The sequence below is a fragment of the Stegodyphus dumicola genome, chromosome 2 (assembly GCF_044657685.1).
Source record: "Stegodyphus dumicola isolate Sdum_Otavi_A_Nest chromosome 2, ASM4465768v1".
Lineage (NCBI taxonomy): Eukaryota > Metazoa > Arthropoda > Arachnida > Araneae > Eresidae > Stegodyphus > Stegodyphus dumicola.
In genome coordinates, this window is record NC_140769.1 from 289,019,087 (window position 1) to 289,040,976 (window position 21,890).

Below are 21,890 nucleotides of genomic sequence, written 5' to 3' on the forward strand. Positions count from 1 at the left end.
GAAGTTCTTAAAGTTAAGTAGTAGTACGAAAGTTTTGCCGCTAAAGAATTTCTTCAAATTATCTATTTCCGTGAACTAGAAATAAAATGTATGTTCTACTAAGAAGATTGCCTGTTTTGTTAATTACTGCAAAATACATTACAACGTATTTGGCTATGCATCATGAGCTTGGCGACTAACGACAAGTTGTTCCATTAAATTTTATCTTGCTTCTAATGCGCACTGAGACAATTAGGCCTGAATTGCATTAGCTTAATTATTTATTATATTTATGTATATTTCTTTCCCATGCTTGAGGCTTGAGTTCTAAATAAATTCCCATATATTTAAGCTTTATTGAGGACCGACACTAATATCTTACCGCCTTACTGCAGTAATGAGGGCCAACACTATATATCTTACCGCCCGATGCAGTCTCTGTGGGTCCTAAATTATGCGACTCGGCACGGCCATACGAGCCTTGGCACTGGTTCTGCGTTTATGCGAAAAACAAATAAGTTATTCTTAATTCAAATAGCCCTAAACATAATCTTTAGGTCTATGAGTATCATCAACAAAATCTACTTTCAGCATAGAGAAAGAAATTTTTGGTAAATTTTTCCTCAACATATTTTATCGCATTTATCTGAAATCTGTAACCATAGCCAAGCGTACTGTCAACATAAAAGGTTACCACATGCCTTTATTCTTCAAATGCTAACATAAAAAAATTCTTTAGGCATCGCTACATGAGTCACTACTCAAGTTGTTATGTTTTGATAAACCTGCAGTAATGAAAGGAAAAGTATAATAAATAATGATTCACCAGGTTGGCATCAGATCAACAATATAGCTATGTCAAATGTTTCAGTTTGAGAATGTGTGCCAAGCAAATATGCAACTACAGAAGTCATGGGTTAAATTCATCAATGAGAATGCATTAGTGAAGTAAAGCACTGCAGTTTTACATAATTTCTCAGTAAGCTATTCATACGCATTGAAATATTTCTTGCATTTAAACTTGTGTTCCAAATTAAGATTTAACTTGAAATTAATGTAGATAATTACTGAGAGCATTAGATTTTTGTAAAGTAGTTTACGTGAGATGAGATCGCTTGGGGTCACGTGATACGAACCGGCGAATTAGGATGTTGAACCATGAAAGCATAGTAAATTCTTAAATTAATGTCTTTTTACAAATTTATTGTCTTTATTTATTGGCTTTTTACAAAGTTTTAAGCAATATTAAAATGTTTATGCCTTCAAAAAATGAATTCTTAGAACTAAAATTTTTTAAATATTTTTTGTGTATACTGTATGTTGTCGGCAATAAAGTCTGCTTGGCGAGATTTGCGCCGGCGAAGCAGAAAAGTACCGGTATTTTATTTAGTGTCAAAGTGAAATTAAGAATCGAGACTCTCCAGATGTTTTCTTATGCGAGGAGGGGAAATCAAATCCACATGCTTAAAGCCTAGGAGAAAATTTTTGTTGGTGGTTTTGAGGTACAGATTTTAGATCATTCCGTATAATGGACGTCCGGAATTTGGACTTTGTACTGTACTAAATACACATAAAAGATACAATTCCAGCATATGCTAAAAAACATTTTACTGTGAATTACCTATTTGGATGAGGGACTCTAGTTGGTCCTCCCACTCTTCCAGCATGTCCAGCTGCAGGTGCACTCTTTGGGACTGAAAAGAATAAAATCAGAATTAAAGTGCTATATAAGTAATTTTTGCATTTAAATGAAAACTTCAGTAAATTTCAAAGCATTAATTTCATATAAGCCCTAACACATATATTCTTTGCTTTCTAAGTTTCCACCACTGTAATGTTACAAGAAATCTGCAGTTGTACTTGTGTTTGCTTACCAAAAGAAATCCTAAAAAGAGTTTTGCTTACACCAGGGCTTCTGTACAGCATTAGACAATGCACGTACAACTTACGGGCCACGAAACGAGAAACTTGCATAGTAGAGATGTTGGCCAACAGAAGAGAGTCTTTCAAAATATATCTTATCTCAATCCAGTTCATTATAGCATTGTTTTTTGAACTGCTTTCAAATAAATTTCATTACTCTGGATTGTGGAAGGACAGGCATAGAAAGCTGTTTAAACTGCAAATTAACAATGGAGACACTTTTTTAATGTGATATGAAAATATCCCACAACGAATGTTTCTTTTAAACCTGTAAATTGTACCATTTGTCTTAACAGGAGATTTCTGCACCTACTTCAAATCAGAATCCTGAGTGGAAAGGATTTCACATTAAAGCATTAAAGCATCGTATGATGAGCCACAGCAAGATGGAAAGCCAGTGAACAATAAATCTTAACATTCAACATTCCAGTGAGCTAAGGGAGCTAAGAAGTAACCACCAAATATGGTTCCAAGAGATAGGAAAAGTTTATGGACATACTGGTTGATGTTATTCACAAGTTCACTTCAAAGAATGACCCTTATCTGCTACTAAAGGCCTCTTTGAAAAGGTGATAAAATGACACACAGCTGCAAAGAAAGCTTCCAATGGATCCAAGCTTTGACTGGACAAATGCACAACCAAGCTTTCTTCTCAAAGAAATGCAGATTTGGCCCAGAGACAGCTAATCCATGACTTTGGATCTGGAGAGACTATGGCACTCAATACAATTTAGTGACACACAATCAAATAATTAAGTTAATTAAGTCATAACAATTTAATAAACAATGTGGCCTGTCCAGAACTTTAAGTATGATAGAAATAGAAGTCGAAAATGTTGAATATTAAATACGATAAAATAATTTAACTTTGATCATCTTTAAAAATGAAGTATACTAACAAAAAAAGAGAACTTTTCTATCTAAAACTGGTGGCCTGTAGGCTACACGTGACTCCCTGAAGCAATTTCGCATGCTTTGCTAATATATTCCGAGTAATTTAATTAACATTATTATGACAAGATTTTTTCAAGATTTTAATGATTCACAGTCCACTTTTAAATTATTTTACTTCTTAAAAATAGGTATGAGAATTTCCTAAAAAATTCACACACAGAACTAATTTATTTAATAAAATTCATATAAATATATTTAGTTCGTATAAATTTTTCAAACATTTCAAGCTACAGACATGACTAAATTTTATTCATACTTAACAAAAAATAAAACATCCTCTGCTGTGAATTTTTGTAAAAAGAAAAATCACTTTGTTTGAGTGTACATTTATGAGTAAACATTTTTCCTACACAGTTGAAAATTAATAAGAAAAAATGAGACTAACTGATGCCTCAAATCTGTAGCCAGAAATACTTGGAAATAATTCTTAAATCCTTTATTTTCAGTTTAAGTAAGTTAGGCATTGAAATATACTAGAATTATTTGGAATAAGAAAAATGCTTTCAAATTGTGCAATCAATTTATGTTTGAGACCACTGCTTTTACATGGCATCTACAGTAAATCAAATGGATAATGTGTTAAAAAAGTTTTATTATGATTATACATACCTGCAGCACGACAGTCCCCGAGGCCTCCCCTGTTAAAGGGAAAAAAAAATGAATCAAGATATTATCTGAAATTTAAAGAAAAATATATACTGATTTCAAATTTTAAAAAAAGCTCTTTTTCCTACAGATAATATTTGTAGTCAAATATAACAGCCATCGTTTTAAATATGAATGGCAAGAGCAATTTGCGACATGTAAAATTCCAAAGTGCAGAAACAATAGTGAACATATTTTGAACATTTTTAGGGTTTTTGTTTAAAGGAATGACAACTAATGCTTTAAAGAATTAGTTATCAAAATGATTTGTTCATTTCACAATGAGCAGCTAAAAGGAAAAAATAAAAGTTACTTTTTTTTAGACTAACTCAAAAATATATTATTAACCCTCTAAGCGGCAAATATTTTTCGTGATATCTGAAAAAACTTATATATACTTGCATATAGGGCGATACATCAAGAGTATAGAAATACAGGTATGAAATACCAGAAGAGTTTTTACATTAAAATAAAAAAAAAAATCATTTGTACTCGCAGAAGTTTTGAGAAATTTGTGCTTTTTTAGCAAAAACCTCAGAGGGTTAATATTACTGTGACTTAAAAAACCAATTCCAAACATTTTACATTTTCTTGGGGGTGGGGGATAGAGAATCAAGTCTCATATTTTGGAAATAATAATAGCAGATAATAGCCATTTTCTACATTAGAAATATATACCTTACATTACGTAAAATTCTAATACACAGAAACATACTTTTGATAGCAAATTCTAATCTCTAAACCCGTAGTTCCTAATCTATGTTCTATATGTACCTCCCAGAGGCTCCTAATCAATCCAGGAAAATAATGCTCAGCTGTTCTTCGGAACAACACATACCAGAAATTTCTCGCTTTGATAAGGAAAAGTATAATAAATAATTATTTGCCAGGTTGGCATCAGATCAACAATGTATCTATCAGAATTCTGGAAATCAGATTGAAGCATCTCAAAGCTTAACCTCACATAAATATAGTTTTGCTGTCTGTTTTACTACTTTCACACTAGGGGATGAAAGATGGCACACACAATGTTCTATTTCATAATCATGCACTTCAAAGGCCTGTTTTAAAAAAACCAAACCTAGAAGTGGGGAGCGCCATCTTGAAAAGTAGTTGATCTCTGTGAATAAGGTATAGAAAAAAACATGGACATGATCGGTCTGGATATTTTGAATTTCCCGTGTAAAATACCAAGTGCGGTATGGATATTTTGAACTTCCCATGTAAAACAGCAAGTGGTCAAGTCAACTACTAGGAAATAGTGGAGATACTGCACACCATACATAAAGGCCATTACTTTCATAATTCATAGTCAGCAAGACATACAGACATAAATGATTCTTTGAGCATTCTCAAAACATCAATAATAAATGAAATAGAATGTTTGGAAAGTAAAAAAGGCTATGGGATTTTAGCACCCCGTCCATTTGTCCAACGCAGACATCATGTCCCGATTTCTCCATCTAACAGTCTATGACAATCACATAATTGACAAAAATTGGATCATTCCTTTTAAAGTTATCAAAGATTTCCCGAAAACAGAAAACTATTTATGTATTCAGACATTTTTTGGGGAATTCTTTATTTCTATAGGAAATTTTTAAATCATGCTGCTGAATTTCAGCTACCTTTGAAAGGTACACTCAGAAAAATGACAAGATACTGTTAGATTGGTCATAAGACAATGGAAACAGCATATGAAACAAGTTACAAATTTAGTACATCCAGACCCCAAAAAAGAATTTTTTTCTTATGTGTGATGCCTGAGGACAACACATAGGCACTTGAGTCCCGTGAACCACTAGTATTCTTTTCCAGAAAATTCAGTGATACTGAACAGAAATATGATTCATAGGACAGAGAGGTTTCGACGATATTAGCCGCTATTAAATACTTCAGATATTTTCTTGTCACTCAGTTTTTATTTCATAAATGATACAATAACTTGCTTGTCTCTAGGACAAATACTTCCACAGAAGGAAATTATGCAAAATTCTACCAGTTCTTAGGCTTCACTGCATCTGAAGCATCACGATTTTATTGAAACTTTTATTACCATTATAAGATTAATTAAAGCCAACTACTAGGAAATAGTACTCTAACCACCTAGTTAAAAAAGAAGAAGAAAATGACAGTAAATATCCTATATCAGGGTTCGAACACATTTCTGCACACAGAAATTAAGGACTAAAAGTTACCATTAATGAAAAAATTAAGGACCTATGAGCAAAAGGGAAATGAATAAATTCAATTAAAAATATTATCTATGTCTAAATTTCCTTTCTGTAATGCCATTGTAAAAATAAAATAGATTCCTATGTATTATTAATAAACATGAATTAATTAACTTAATTATAAAGTTTGAGAATAAAATAAACTTTATGCAATTTATCAAGTAGCATTAAATATTTTAAACTCATAATAGTTGCACATATTTGAAAGAACATAAGTGACATTTACGATTTACTAACAGTTAGCTTTATGTTGATTTTTTTTATGTCTCATTTTGTCACATACTTGGTCAGCCTAGAAGCTTAGTAAATAGCAGGTAGATTTTATGTCAAACAGCATAGGTTAAAATGAGATGTAAGATCATAATCAGCATCATTCATAACAAAAGACTGGATGTTGTCACCGCTGCTGTCTAACTAAAAAGAGACCTGCTGATTAGAACAAATTTCAACTTTATTCGCACATGGTAGTTGTTTATTTAAGTAGAGAAGTTTTATTTGTGCTAAAGCGTTGGGTATTTTGGTTTGCAGTTCAGTTTTTAGAAAATAATTAGATCTTGTTAGACATGAATTCTTTCTGTTTTTACTGTTGCAATGTTGAAGCGTCGAAAATGTTTAACAGAGCATGAAATAGCAGAAATGATGCAAAATATTTCAGATATTGATTCTGAAATTCTGATATTGATTCTGAAAGATTAACTGAAAGACATTTTCCAAAACTTTGTTCAGAAGAGACTGATAAGAAAATGAGACGACGACACTTCGTTTGTTCACATTCCCGGAAAAATCCTCCAAAATGGCAAATAAGTTATTACAAGTGCAAGGAATGTAACGTAGGACTGTGTGTAGATCCCTGTTTTCTAATTTTTCATACGAAAAGAGAATTTTAAGTAATATATTTATATATCAGATGTATAATGTTAAAAGTCATAAAATGGTGGGTAATGAAAATAAAACGTGTAAAATATGCATTTAAACAAGAAATAAGGTAATTAAAGTATATAGTACAAAAATATCTATAAAGCATAAGCCGTTTAAATACTCTATAGAGCATTATTAAACAATGCGTTGATACTTCGGAAATTTCAAGAATTTAGGCTTAGTAGCAAAAAAGCCCCCGGCCCTGGACAGACGCTCGCGTAAGACACTGCCGCGATAAGCGCTATCCGGCTCGAAGGGGTTAAGGTTCTAGTATGGGAAGTAAAACATTCAAATATTATGTTTTCATTGTTCTTCCAGACGTTCTCAGTAAGAAATTCATTGCAAACTTTCTGTAAAATATACCCATAACATGTTGATACCACGGAGACATTTTTCATTTTGTCACATATTTCTCGAGTCTTCTAGAATCGTGGATGTATAAATCTTGCCTTCAAATCCTTCTAAACTTTCCAAGCTGCAATGCCTAAAATCCTAAAGAAAAATTATTGCTACCATTTCTGTAACAGCAAAAAGCCAGAAATCTTTTGGAAAAAAAAAAAGAGGGAAGAAATGTAAAATTAATTTTATGGAGGAAACTGATGCACATTTTGAGAATTTTGAATATTCTGAGATAATTACATGGGAAAAACTCTTACTACGAAAAAATTAAAAAGAAGATATTTTTAATTAATTATACAGCTAATTTTGCTTTTGCTAAGAGCTGTTTCGTAAATTGTGCTTTATGGCATTATACCTTGTTTATTTTTCAGATTCAAAAATATTGTATAATAAGTTGCCAAAATAAAACTTCATAATGTGACAGCGAAAAATAAAAATGTTTCATTTCAATGTTATTTTTTAAATATAATTTCAATATATTACCATTATTTTACTGAAATTTATAAATGTTACAATGTTTTAAAAAAAAATCGTCAAAAAATTCTCGGGTCTCGGAATTAAAAAGTTTCTATATAAACCGATCTTAAAATAGCGAAAATGTTGAAAAGTCACCAAATTTAGAACCGTTTAATAAAAGAATTCACATCCCCAAAAGCAAAAATTTTAAAAGCTCTTCATTAGAAAAAATAACTTTCGAAATGCTTATGTTTTACTTCTTGCTTAAACTCGAATATCCCATCATTTATATTAGAAACAAATTATGTCTCATGAACCCATTCAAAAGATAACCATATTATATGTCAGTGAATCACCAAAAATATTCCTCCAAAATGCTAATTCACACTCAAAATGGCAGTCGTAAAAACTGACAGAAATTTCAGATCATTCAAATTAAGGACCTTCTGCTAATTTTGGCCAAAATCAAGGACTTTTAAGGACTCTTAAGCACCGTACGAACTCTGAATATTAAAAGATTCAATTTCAGCATATGCCAAAAAACATTTTTACTCTTATTTACCTGACGTGGCGGAGCTCTCCAGAATGCTCCTTATTCCGGCCACGTGGTCCAGCAGAATTTGGAGGCCGACAGCCTGAAAAGGATAATATCAGAATTAGAGTGCTATATAAATTATTTTTACATTTAAATAAAAATTTTAGTAAATTAGAAAGCATTTTATTGTACTTCATATAATCTCTAACACATATATTCTTTGCTTTATAATAGTTTACACCACTGTGATTGATTACCAATGATTTGGTAATCTGTGATCGATTACCAAACCACTGTGATTTGTGTTTGATTACCAAAAAGAAATCCTAAAAAGTGTTTTTCTCACACCAGGGCTTCTGTACAGCATTAGAAAATGCAAACGGGAAACAAAAAACTGGAAACTTATATAATACAGATGCTGAACAACATAAGAGAATCTTTCAAAATATATTTTTTTTCCAAACCAGTTCACTAAAGCATTGTTTACTGAACAGGTTTGAAATAAAATTCATTACTTTGGATAATGGAAAAACTGGCGTAAAAAGCCGATTAAAATGCAAATTATCTCATAAAATGAGTGATTCTTTCAAACCTGCTTACTTCAGCCATTTTTTATAGTAACAGCAGATTTTTGCAGGATTCTGCATTAAAATATCATATGATGAACCATAGCAAGATGAAATGCCAGTTATCAATATATCCTACTAGCCAACATTGAAGTGAGCTAAGTAACACTCCCAAATATGATTCCAAGAGACAGGAAGCATTTATAGACATATTGGTCACAGTCATTCACAAGTTAACAGTTCAAAAGAATGACCCTTATCTGCAAATAATAACCCCTCTGAACAGGTGACAAAATGCCTCACAGCTACAAATAAAGTGTCCAATGGCTATTACAAGAAGCTTACACAAAGAATTTACATCTTTCCATGTGGAGGTTAGGATTTAAGGTACTGGACTTAAAAATTTCGAGACTGCACAAATGCACAGACAAGTATTCTTCCATTAGAAATCCAGATTTTGCCCAGAGACGGCTAATCCACGACTTCTGATATGGAGAGAATGTGCAATTTAATGCAACACAATCTAAAAAGAACTCATTTGGTTGAAGCTGCATGTTTGTTTCAGCAGATATGGATGTATGAACTTCTAAATCATTCAGACTGGATTCCTCTTATGGTTTAAATTGTACACAGAAGAAATTTTTAAAATCTTGGTAATGCCTTGCAGTGCTGCCATTGGCGCTTCCACTCTTTCTGTACATCAAAATTGCCAACTTCGGGAACTGAACACATGAGGATGAAATAACAGAGCATCAGAATCTAGTAGAATATAGACGGGATACATTGTTGATAAAACTTTTAACTTCAGCTACTTTCAGTAGGGAAAGAGAAAAATCTCCCATAACCTCATATATCAAGTAATCGATTCAATTTCTCACAGACGTGAAACCTAGTGTCTCGCTGATTCAACGTGTCTACAATCTTTATTAAATTAAATCTTACAGAATTCCTTAATGCATACCTCTTTTTTATCTGAAAGATATGGGTAAAAATGAGTTTTCTGTAATAGATATGTTTCCTACAATTTTATTCCTTTCTTACATTTTTATTTAGTTCTCACTTTCATAAACATATTTAACAGCATGCAGCATATTTATCAGCAGCTATCTCTTTATTCAAATAGCTTGTCCTCTTATCAGCTGAGCAGTGTACATAACGGTGCATTTTCTTTATACTGATGCCAGTTTTATTAAATAATGAAATTATGAACAAGAAAGAAAAAAGGGAGGAAAATTGAAACAGTTCAAATTTAACAATTGCTCAAAAGGGATCATTCTAAATTTACCACGGTTTATCAGCTAGGACTGTCAACAGACATAGCTCAGGTGGAAGAGCAAAACATTTCATAGGAAATTAGATGAATATCCATTTAAACTGACATGAGAAATATTATGTATTTTCTGTACATTTAAAAAGTGAATATATATATATATATATATAATTGTATAAAAATATTTGTTTAAATGCGATTGATTTAAATAAAAATTCATGAATTAAATGTATTTTTATTTAGATCAATTATGTTAAAAAATTAACGAATAATATTCTTACGAATTGGATCTACTGCTTTTATATCGTTAATTCATAGCAATATTCTTTAGTTCCTTAATTCATAACAATAGAATATATAATGTGGCCTGTGCAGAACTTAAAATGTGATAGAAATAGTCAAAGTGTCGTATATTAAATACAATAAAACATCTCATTTTGATGATTTCTGAAAATGAAGTATATTAACAAAAAAAGAACTTTTCTAAGGCAGTCATCTCAAACTAGTGGCCTGCAAGGTTCAAGTGACCCCGAAAGCAATTTCACGTATCTTATGAATATATATCCACCAACTAAATTGGCATTCTTATGACAGAACTTTGAAGAGAAAGTTCCAGATTTTAACGATTTGGAGTTTTACATCATTTTTTTTTTTTTATAATTCAAAACGAATATGAGTATTGCCCAATCACAAATGGAACTAATTTGCTTAATATAACTCATATAAAGATATTGAATTCATATAACTTTTTTTGGGAAAAGTACATTTTAGGGTACCCCTTGGCGAAACTTGGCGATTTTTTGTGATACACGGATACCGAGTTCATGAAATTCTTTGACTTGTTATTTTGGCTGCTGCTACGAAGCCAAAGAATTGCACAAACTCGGTATATCCATGTACGCATCGACCAATTTCCACTTTAAAAAAAATTCCCAAATTGCACAAAAATGGCATTGTGCACTCCCTTTATCCATGTACACATCGACCTATTCTCACTTAAAAAAAGATCAGAGAATTGCACAAACTATGCTTTATGCACTCCCTTGAGTTTGTCCATGTACACATCGATATATTTTCACTTAAAAAGTCAAAGGAGCACCCAATTCTACAGTAGAGGAAAACAAAGAGTGCATAATCTCAATAAACTACATTTTAAACCAAACAAAATAACATAAAAATGAAAAACCTGTTATGTATATTAGCACTACACAAAGCAAAAATCCCCTTACATTATTTAGAAATTCATTCATCTTCAGTCTGTGGCACACAAAATTCCTTAACAGCATCCAAAAACTTCCTAAAACTATCTGATCTACAATCCGTAAATCGGCGTTGCCACAGAAATTCACAAAAATAAGAGTCAAAAATATACTATATAGTTTCGGACTATGGCTACTAAGTAAACCTACATTTACACAATTAATTCACCCAATTAATGCACTTTTCCACTTTCATTCTAAATCGTACAGAAACTTCAAATTAATCCTACTACATTCAGCCATTATACTGCCTAAACAATGAAACAAGCAATGTACTTCATAAGCAACACACACCACAAAAGCCTTTGCAAAACATCCCATGGTTCAAAATTTCCCGGAATAATGCAAACGATTACCTCCTAATAGGGTTTCCATAAAATTCTACTATTCTAGTTACCATAAATAATACAACAACTTGGCGATAAACCAAACAACAACTTCTCGATAATACAAGGGGTACTTTAAAGTCATCTCCAACCCTTTTTTTAAACATTTCAAGGTACAGATCTGAATAAATATTATTTATACTTATAAAAAAAATATTCTAAGTTGTGAATTTTTGCTACAAGAATAATCACTTTGTTTGAGCATACATTTAGATGTGAAAATTTTTTCTGTGCAGTTGGTAATTAATAAGACAAGAATGAGACTAACTGATGGTTATCAGATGGTGCAGCTCAAATGAGTAGTGAGAAATAAAGAAATTCACTTACTGCTGAACAAATACATGGGTTTTTATTGTATACATCAAAGAGAAACTGGTAATATTCTGTTTTGAGGACCGTAAAATATTGCAGTGAATATGTATGCACAAAAAAGCACAACAATCTAGCAAACATGCCCATTTAACAGCGCACCAAATCCAGCGTACACGCTGATTTCAAACTGTGTAGACAGTTCTATATTTCTGGTTTAATTTTTAAATCCTTTTTTGATATTCTATGGATTTAATAATTTGGGAATTGCCCATGACGAAAAGTCTGCAATAGAATTTTTTCAAAGAAAAGGGGCATCATTAATTACAGAAAATTATGTTTGAACGACCAATGGGATGAAATTAAGCTTTAGCGATAACTTGGTAGAGAAATCCATTCAGTTATGTTTAGCCTTTTTTTATATAAATTATAATAATGAGCTGAAATAGTTATTTACTCCCTTGCTTCCATTCAGTTATGTTAAGCCTTTTTTTATATAAATTATAATAATAAAGTGTTATATGAAATTAACCTTTTGTATAAATTAAAACAATCTTTAGGTAGTTATTTCCTATTATACTTCCTTTCTTGCATTAGGGTGGCCACAATTATTTTTGGCAGCACAGGCATCAACAATAGTTTGGCTATTTTTTACAGTCCTCAAAATGGAATAGTACCAGGAAACTCAATAAGTAAATGAAAGAGAATAAGTTCTCATTATTTGTACTCAACTTTTGTCAACTTGGAAATATTTTGTAAACTATTTATTTTTAGCTTAAGTAAGTTATTGATCAATTCAAAATAATTAGATGGCTTGGTTGGTTTATGTGATAATGGCCAAGCCTTGAGTGCTAAGGGGAGGGATTCCTTTGTGGAGGACTTTCCAAGGAAAAGTGGCTCACATGCATGTTACACCTGGGGAAAGCCAGGAAAATGCCCATGCAGTATGTGGGATTCCGATCTCTGACTGAACTACCAACGTTCAGTGCCTTTACTGCTCGGCAGCTGGTGGGCTGAACATAATTAGAATGATTTAGAATAAGCTGCTTTCATATTTTGCATTAGGTGCAAATTCAATGTATGTTTGAGACCACTGCTCTTAGATGACAGCTTCCACAGAAAATCAAATAGATAAGGTCTTAAAATAGTTTTATTATAGTTATACAAACCTCCTCTGTCGAACTCCCTCCAATGTGCCCTACAAAAGAAAAGAATTAATATACTATCTGAAATTAAAAAAAACATACATACTGATTCAGAGTATAAATAAATAAATAAATGAATAACTTATTTTCCTATAGAAAAATATAAATTTAGCAGTCATGATTTTAGAAAGCAATTGACACAATATAAAAATCAAAATTCCAGAAACAAAAGCAAACACTCTTTGAACATGTTAAGATTCCCCCCCCCTTTTTTTTTTCTTTAAAGGAATTACATCTGCTGCTTACCTTATCATTTGTCAATCATTATCAAACAAAGAATTAATTATCAATAACATTTGTCAATTTCACAATGGAAAAGAGAAAATGAAAGTTATATTTTTTAGACTACCTAAAGAACATATTATTAATATTCCTGTGCCTTAAAAACCAATAACAAACATGATACATATTTTTGAGGGGGGGACAGATTTGAGTTAGAGAAACAAAGAAGCCCCATATTGTGAAAAGGCAGATAATAACCATTTCCTATGTTAGAAATATACACCATACTTTTGTAAAATTCTGATACACAGAAATATAATTTTGATACCAAATTCTAACCTCTAAAGCAGCAGTTTCCAACCTATATTCCACATGTACTTCCCACAGGCCCCTTGATGAATCCAGCAAAATAATGCTTCGCTGTTCTTCAGAGACACACATATCTAGATCTTTTGAAATATTTTTTATCCTTTTTTGAAATCTGCTTGAAGCTTCTCAAAACTTAGCCTCACATAAATAGTTTTGCTGTGTTTTACTGCTTCATGTGCACTAATAATAAATACTGTGTATTCTTGTGAATGATATAAATATAATATAATGTAAAGACCGTCTGGAAAGAACAACTCTGATATAGGAAAACATCGTTATTAACAGGAGTTTTTATTACGCTTATTGACACACTGTACTGTACTGTACTGTATACAGCACATACATTGTATAGAGCAGAAGCATTTGATGGAATATCAAGTCTCCTGTAAAGCAGCATCTAATTTCAAAAGACAACTGGATGCAAATTTCAAGCACAAAATTTGAACATCAAATAGCCTCACAAATGTTTATGCCAGAGGATGAAGGAGTCAAATACAATGTCCTGTTATGGTGTCATATGATGGGAGGTGGTGTTTCAAGTGTTGTCATTTAATTTTCCATTGATCCTGGACACAGTCTGGAGGTTAATGCAGGTTAAGCATCCAGCTAAGTTTACCTTTCAGTTCTTGAGTCAGATGATCCAACTCATGATAACAACTGAGAGCTGATACTCTCTAAGTTCTTATGTAGTTTTTACCCAGCCACTAAGCTATTTATTTCTAGTACTTTCTGCTTCTCAAAATGACAGGAAAGCATATGAGGCCCAGATATGGTTAAAACTAATATAATGATCAATGATAGTTACTGAATTATAATATTTAGCATGGTAATACAGAGACCGGATCAAAATGTTGCCAAATTTGGCTGCAAAATTTCGTTTAAACAAAAGATTTCCAGCTTGGTGATTTCTTGCCAATTTAGCAAGATAGCCATTTACTCAATGTTAAACCCCCGTTTTTCCATTTTACCAGTGGAACACCTTCTCATGTTACATTCACAGAAAATTACAGTACAAAGTCCAACATCTGGACGTCCAGAATTTCCGGACTGCCTGTGTGTATGTGTATGGTTTACGTATATGCACTTGATTTCCCCCCACAAATAACAAAACATACGTAGATTTCCAATTCTTAATTTCATTTTGGCACTTATCACTTTAGCTTAAATTTATGTGATCAGTAATTTCACTCTGTAGCTGCATATCTGCTAGGGCCACATCTCAAACTGATACATTCTACTACATAAGAACATCATTGATTTTTACACCTACTAACATTTTATATCCCTGGCACCAACCAACCTTGTGAATTATTATTTGTTATATTTTGGTTTCCTCACCAGCCTGTTTATGCAACACATGAAAATTGAGTAATGAATCATGAAGCAAAGCCTAAATTTTGTTTCTATTAGTAACTAAATAACAAAAGAGTATGGCAACTTTTCTGTTGGCATTACGCTTGGCGATGATTACAGGTTTAAGTTACCTCAGTGGCGTAACAGCCCCAATGGGCCAATGCCTGTTAGCACCCTGAAATCTGCTTTCTTGACCGTGGGCCCCGGGGTGCATATGCCCTGAACAAGTGGTCAGCTTGTCGCAAGAACCCCAGTTCCCAAGCGAACTTGGTACTCATTTTATCGACCCAAGAGATGGAAATCAAGCGAAGAAAGGCTCAGTCGACCTTGCCCAGCCTGGGGATGGAACCCTGGACCTGTGGTGCTGTTGCACGATGATCTAGACAGATTTGAGTTAAATGAGCTAAAAAATGTTCACAAGGAAAAAGTTTTAAAAAAATATCTTTCAATATGCAAAAATAGATTGTTAATGATATTCATAGGCCAAAAGATTACATTTAGTGTTATTTCAATCAAGAATAATTGATTTGTTAATCACATAAATCCAGAAAAGGCGCCAGAGCGCGTATGGCCACACCAGGCAGCACCGGGAAGATTAGGACCTGCAGAGACTGAATCATGCAGTAAGATATCTGGCACCAGACCTCGATAAGCCTTAAGTATATGTAGGAACTTACATATTCAGGATTCAGATAAGCCTTAGGCATGTGCAAGAAACAGACATAAGTATGTATAATAAATAACGAATAAGTATATGTGGAAATTTACTTATTCAGGACTCGGATAAGCCTTAAGCATGTGCAAGAAATAAGCTAATAACTCAACTAAATACAATTCAGGCTTAACTGACTCAGTGCACGATAGAAGCACGACAAAAATTTAGCAGAACAATTTGCCTTTCATCGCCAATCTCATGATATATAGCCAGTAATGTATAGCAGACACATTGAGCTAGGCTAGAATTACACTTTACTAATTTCAAGGAATTTCAATTAATATAGCAGATTATGCTGTTGATTAACTTTCTGATTTGATCTAGCTTATTATTTTTTGCAGGCCTCTGTTATTACAGTTATACACACGTTTAATTTTATGAAAATTGAATTTGAACTTTCGATTATGTTGAAATGAGATTCTAATTCTCGAGCTGCAACAGGATTTACAAAGCAAAAGCCCATTTCAACGTCCAAAAAGTGGAATTACCACAAAAAATGCATAATGGTATGGATTAATTACGAGAGGAGTATGGCATTGGAAAGTCAACTCTATATGACATAAGAAAACAGAAAAAGGAATTTTTTGAATTTTTTCTGGGTTCTGACAACCCACTCCCAATGAAAAAATATTCAGTAATAGAAAAATTATTTGTTATACTAAAAGTGACAATCATGACAAAGTGATAACTAAATGGGTCAGACAGCATAGAAAAAAGGCTTGCCATTGATGGGTCCAATGCTGATGGCTCGAAGCCAAAATATTTCATGAAAAAATAAACTTAAAAACTGAATGCACATATTCACAAGTTGAATAACCAAATTCAAAAACCGCTATGGTATAAGGCAATTAAAAATTTCAGGTGAAAAAGCTTCTGCTGATAAAGAAACTGCTGAACTATTTGTAGATGAATTCATTGAATTCACTCACAGTGAAACGTTATCTCCAGAACAAATTTGCAATGCTGATGAAATTGGTCTTTTCTTCTGGCAATATATATAACAAAATAACCTTGGCTACATCTACAGAAAAGGCTCCAACTAGTGTCAAAGATTCCGAAGTGAGACTAACAATTTTAGCATGCATGAATGAATTTTTGTTATCGGAAAAAATACATGACCTCGAGAATGTAAAATACATGACCTCGAGAATGTTAAGTTACAGAAATCAAATAGTTACACAAGAATTTCACACAATGGTGACAGTTTGAAAGCAAACTATGGCGGGTACAGCCGATTTGCCTGTAACATTACAGATAATGTTTCAGAAGCTGCGTGGAAGAATCACGTGACTGACTGGAAATAAGCCAATCAGGAGGAAAGTGCTTGAAAGCTAATCGCAGAAAAAAACATGGCTGAATGCATTTTGGTTGTATAGTGCAGGTAAGTAAGAAAATGTTTACAATTACTGTTTGAAATATTTTTTGTTCATTTTATGCAGATTATTTTCATGCACTTTGCACTGTTATATGTAGTGAGTAAGTATTTTAACGTTTAAGCTTTGTGATTAATTAATATCAGTGTTCGTAATGTCTAATGAGTTGAAAGAGTGCAAAATCTTTATTCCAAATGCAGATCTAATAGTAATATTTTGTCGTTGTGCATCCGATAAATTATGCCTTAAATGGACCGTATTATTATTTATAACTAATTATTAAAAAATTTAATCACTGTTGTGGTATTTAATTGAAATGGTAATGCTGTTGCTGAAAACAAAATTAATCATGTTTGCGTTCGTTTGCAATCATCTGACCAAAGAACGTTTGACATCTTTTTCCCGGCAGGCCTTGCGAGAAAAGTTTATGTAAAAACTCAGAATTCTGAACTTTATGTATAGTATATTTTTTGCTTACTAGGTTTGGTTTATTCTTTTTTTAGAATTACCTGATAAATTTATACTTCCTTTATAATTCAGTCTAATATGTTTATGTAGGAGTGTGTTATGAAGTAAATTTACAAAAACTTGAACAATGCGGTCGAGAATAGTGTTTATTCTTTAGTGTAATAATATTTTTTTTCAGTGGTATTAATTTCTTACGAAAATTTACTAACGTTTATTTTACTAACTAGATGCAATTTAATTATTCCATATATTTTAATAGACCATTATCAGCAGGGGAAAGATGGAAATGACCTAAAATATTTTTCTAAAAATTCGTTCTAGTTATAAACGAAAACTAAAATTTTATACATTATTTACAAAAGTATCATTTCATAATTTTTTATAAATGATAAAATTTAATATAAATTGTATATACAACTACCATTGCATACTTATAAGTTTTTAAACATTTAATGTAGAATTTATGTTGATTTTATTTTGCCCAGTTTTAATACAGTTTTGAAGTATGGTCTTGTTACTAGGATAGCGTGAATCTGCTAATACAAGTTTAATACATTTCGTGACAAATGTTTCTCTTATTCATGTAATATAATATATAAATCATAAAATAAGTTTTCCTAAAAATAAATTATGATTGTTTATTGGAATTTCAAACAATTCTGTATCTGTATGTTAGCATTAAAAGTAAAATAATAATAAATTTTTAATGAAGCATTGATTTTACTATTAACAATGTAAATATATATATACACACACACACATGAATAAATGGAAATGTAAGCTACTTTTCCTTACAAAGCCGTCCATGAATATATACTTCTCTTTAGGCTGATAGTCTTTGCATGCTTTGCCATATTCTATCAATCCAAATGATGCAAATATGCAAAAAATTTTACTTTCTTTGAAAGTTAATGCACGAAATGAAATTCAGTGCATTTGTAAACTACATTAGTTCTCTTATAGCTTGGCATTTAATTGCCCAATTATTTACTAGTCCAAATTAATGCAGAATTCAGATATCATTCAAATAAAAGAAAATTTAAAAGGTCTCATTTTTAGATGTATACATGAAGATTTATTTCTTTTAATATTATTTAAAGTTAACCGAATTAATTTCAAATTTAAGTATTCATGCTGTTCAGTAGCATTATTTTGGGAAATCTTAAATTAAATAACTGAATGCAATATTTCTTGTTAATAAGAGAAAAGCAATGTTATGAAAGACTAGCAAAGTGGATTTGCATGTTCTAATTACGTAAGGTCCCATGCTCTAGGGGTCGTTTTTAAAAATTCTTAATTTAAAAAGAAGTATTTAATGTAAAGCTTCTTAACTTCACACATGTGGAATATTAATTCTATATATTATATCTCATTCTTATTTTATTGATTAATTTCATAGCATTTCGTGTGACACTAGTAGTAATTATTAATTAAATTTTATGCAGGTTCTGATCTATGTTTTGATTTTGTTATTAATTACATAAGGTTTAAAATTATGTAAGGTACAAACACCTTCTGCATCTATTAATATATGCAGAAGTGAATGAAATTATGCCAGTGAAATTTTTTAAAATTTCCACAAAAACAAATTTCTGTGGAAAATTACAGTTACAAATTCTAAATGCAAACAAAGGAGTGAATTTAAAAGTTATCAAATAAATCAAAGTGTTGGTAATTCTTGCAGTTTTGCAGAAGAATTTTTATACTTTGCAAAATGGGAATATGATGTATGGTTTTGTTAGTATTAATTATTACAACTGAAGTATTGCAACTTAAACATGTAATTTAGCTTAAAATTTATTTGAACTTAATTTTCTAATTTATTTTGATCATGTATATTTCATAAGTCTTAAAAATGAACTTAATTTCTCATCCTACATTTTAACATAATTTTTTTAAAGAAGAAAAAGTCACATTTGTTTTGCTTAGTTGCACATGAAAATACACGCCTATATATAGAGATAGAGAAAGAGGAGTTATGTTTACTTGCAGACTTTTTTCCTCCTTATTACTAATGTTATAGTATGAAAATTAAGGAGGAAATTAAGCAATCAATTTAATTTTGAAGGATGTGATTACAGTAAGATCATTTATTTAGGAGACATGTTTACAAAGAGGGAAAAACCATTCATTTTTTCCAAGCGGTCGAAACGAATTTTTATGAAATGTTATATTGTGTTATTTCTTCATTAATTTTTTTTTTCAGTTTTTATGCAAAGTTTATGAATTAAGTAATAAATTATTTTTACTTCTGTTCCTATAAGTCTAATTATCTTAGATATTTACATGCAGTTTGTTTGTATTATGATTATGTTGTATGCTGTATATTATGTAAAATGTAAAGAGTTCAATGAAGAAAATCTTTCTTCTAGAAAGAGCTGAGGCAAGAAATGGGTTGGCAATATTTGCTATAAGCCCAGAAGCAGAAGCACTCATACCCACAGCCAATTTTATAATTTGCCAATTTCAACACTTATACAGACCACAAACCTATTGCCTTCGCTTTTAAACAAAATTTAGACAAAGCCTCTCCCAGATAAGCACAACAGTTGAGTTATATTGCTCAATTTGAAATAAATGTTCACTTTGTCAGTGAAGAAGAAAGTGTTGTTGCAGATGTTTTTCCTAGAATTAATAACATCTCCAATTGATTATGCAACTATTGCAGAATTTTAAGATGATGAAAGTTAACAATTTTAAGAAACAACACGAGGCTGAGAATGGTTCAGATTCCCATTTCAGGCACCGACAAATTGATTTACTAAGATGTCTCCAACAACAGTAACTGCCCATACATCTCCTCAAACTTTCGCAGATATTTTCTTCTATTCCTACCCTATCTCATACAGGAATTAGAAGCACAAGAAAATTATTCATGAAAAGATTCATATGGCCAAATTTCAATAAAGGTTGCCAGTTATGATGCAGGGAATGCAGAGAATGCCAATGCCTTTCTGCAGTATCATAGACGGAACTTTTCTACTATACACTTACATAATTTAAATTACAATATCAAAGATAATACCAAACCATTTCACCCAAAATGCACATATAATACAGTTACAAAATGTCCAACTGTGATAAGATAGCTAACCCGTAATGTGGGTTTAGGTATGCTAGAGGTGGCAAGGGAAAGCAGGATTGTATGATTTGGCAAGAAATCGCCCATTTGGTGACAAAATTGGGGCTGTGCCATAGACGGATAGAGAACATTTTAGAATGAATTCTTATCGGTTTGGCCCAGAATGTTCTCAAAGCCAAAAAGCTATATAAACCCTGCTTGTACATAGAGCAGCAGTATAGTATATCATAGTTCGTCGAGAGTGCATCATCAAGTGTGTCGACCAAGTTGGCAGCTGCACTTTAGTGCTTTGCCTTGAAGCCGTCTTCACCGTTATAGCCTGAAGGCTGTGTTGTTGATTGTGTCAGCGTGTTTGTCATAGTTTTTTGGCGACTATAAATGTGATTTTGTAAGTGTCCTGAGTAATACTGGCTAAATAAATTGTGTTTTGATTCTTCATCAAGTGTTGTCATCAAGCACTCCAAATCCATGGACCTGTACAATGCAACAACACTAAAAGAATGCTTAAAAAATTATTTTTATAGAAGTGAGAAAAAAGTTACTTATTTACAACTCAATCTGTATGTGATGTGTAATCTGTACGATTTCGGTGAAAAAGAATCAAAGAATTGATCAAACATGGCACTGCACACAATCTTGGCACTGAAGTCCTAAAATGAGAGACACACGATGCCTTAAGCCACATTAGGCTCTATAGCTGCAGAAAGAAAAGTCTAAGATTTCACTGAAGACAATGAGAACTGCAGGGTGTGATCTGTTGCAGAGCTAAAATGATGAAATCCCCAAAGCAAGTACACAACACTATCAAAAATTTATGGAGAAGTGCTTGCGGGGATACATGCATACTTGAGAGGTTGATGTGCTAACGTTTTGATAGTCATCAGATGAGCTCAGCTCACATTCTAATAGTTACGTGCCACAATGCACCACAGTGGGCACAAACAAATGCTTACGCATAAAAATATATATATATATATTACGCTACCATCGTATCACAGACTCTTAAGAGACTACTAAAAATATTCTAAAGTAGTCATCAGGATTTGTACACATTTCTGCACACAGAAATTAAGTACTTTTAAGGACCATTAATGAAAAAAATTAAGGACTTATGAGCAAATGGGAACTGAATAAATTCAATTAAAAAAATTATCCATGCCTAAATTTCACTTTTGCAATACCATCCTAAAAATGAAATAGATCACTAAGTAGTATGCATTATTACCAAACATGAATTAACATAATTATTAATAAGTTTGAGAATAAAATT

General features: G+C 31.9%; 1 long non-coding RNA gene across 1 annotated transcript; it reads right to left on the minus strand.

The window, feature by feature from the left end:
* Window positions 1-1,476: 1,476 nt before the first annotated feature.
* Window positions 1,477-13,701, minus strand: LOC146999023 (uncharacterized). The gene is made up of 4 exons (XR_015039288.1): window positions 13,600-13,701; window positions 8,071-8,143; window positions 3,466-3,494; window positions 1,477-1,673 (listed from the first exon to the last, which is right to left on the minus strand). It is a non-coding gene; the product is annotated as an uncharacterized LOC146999023 (long non-coding RNA).
* Window positions 13,702-21,890: the final 8,189 nt, after the last annotated feature.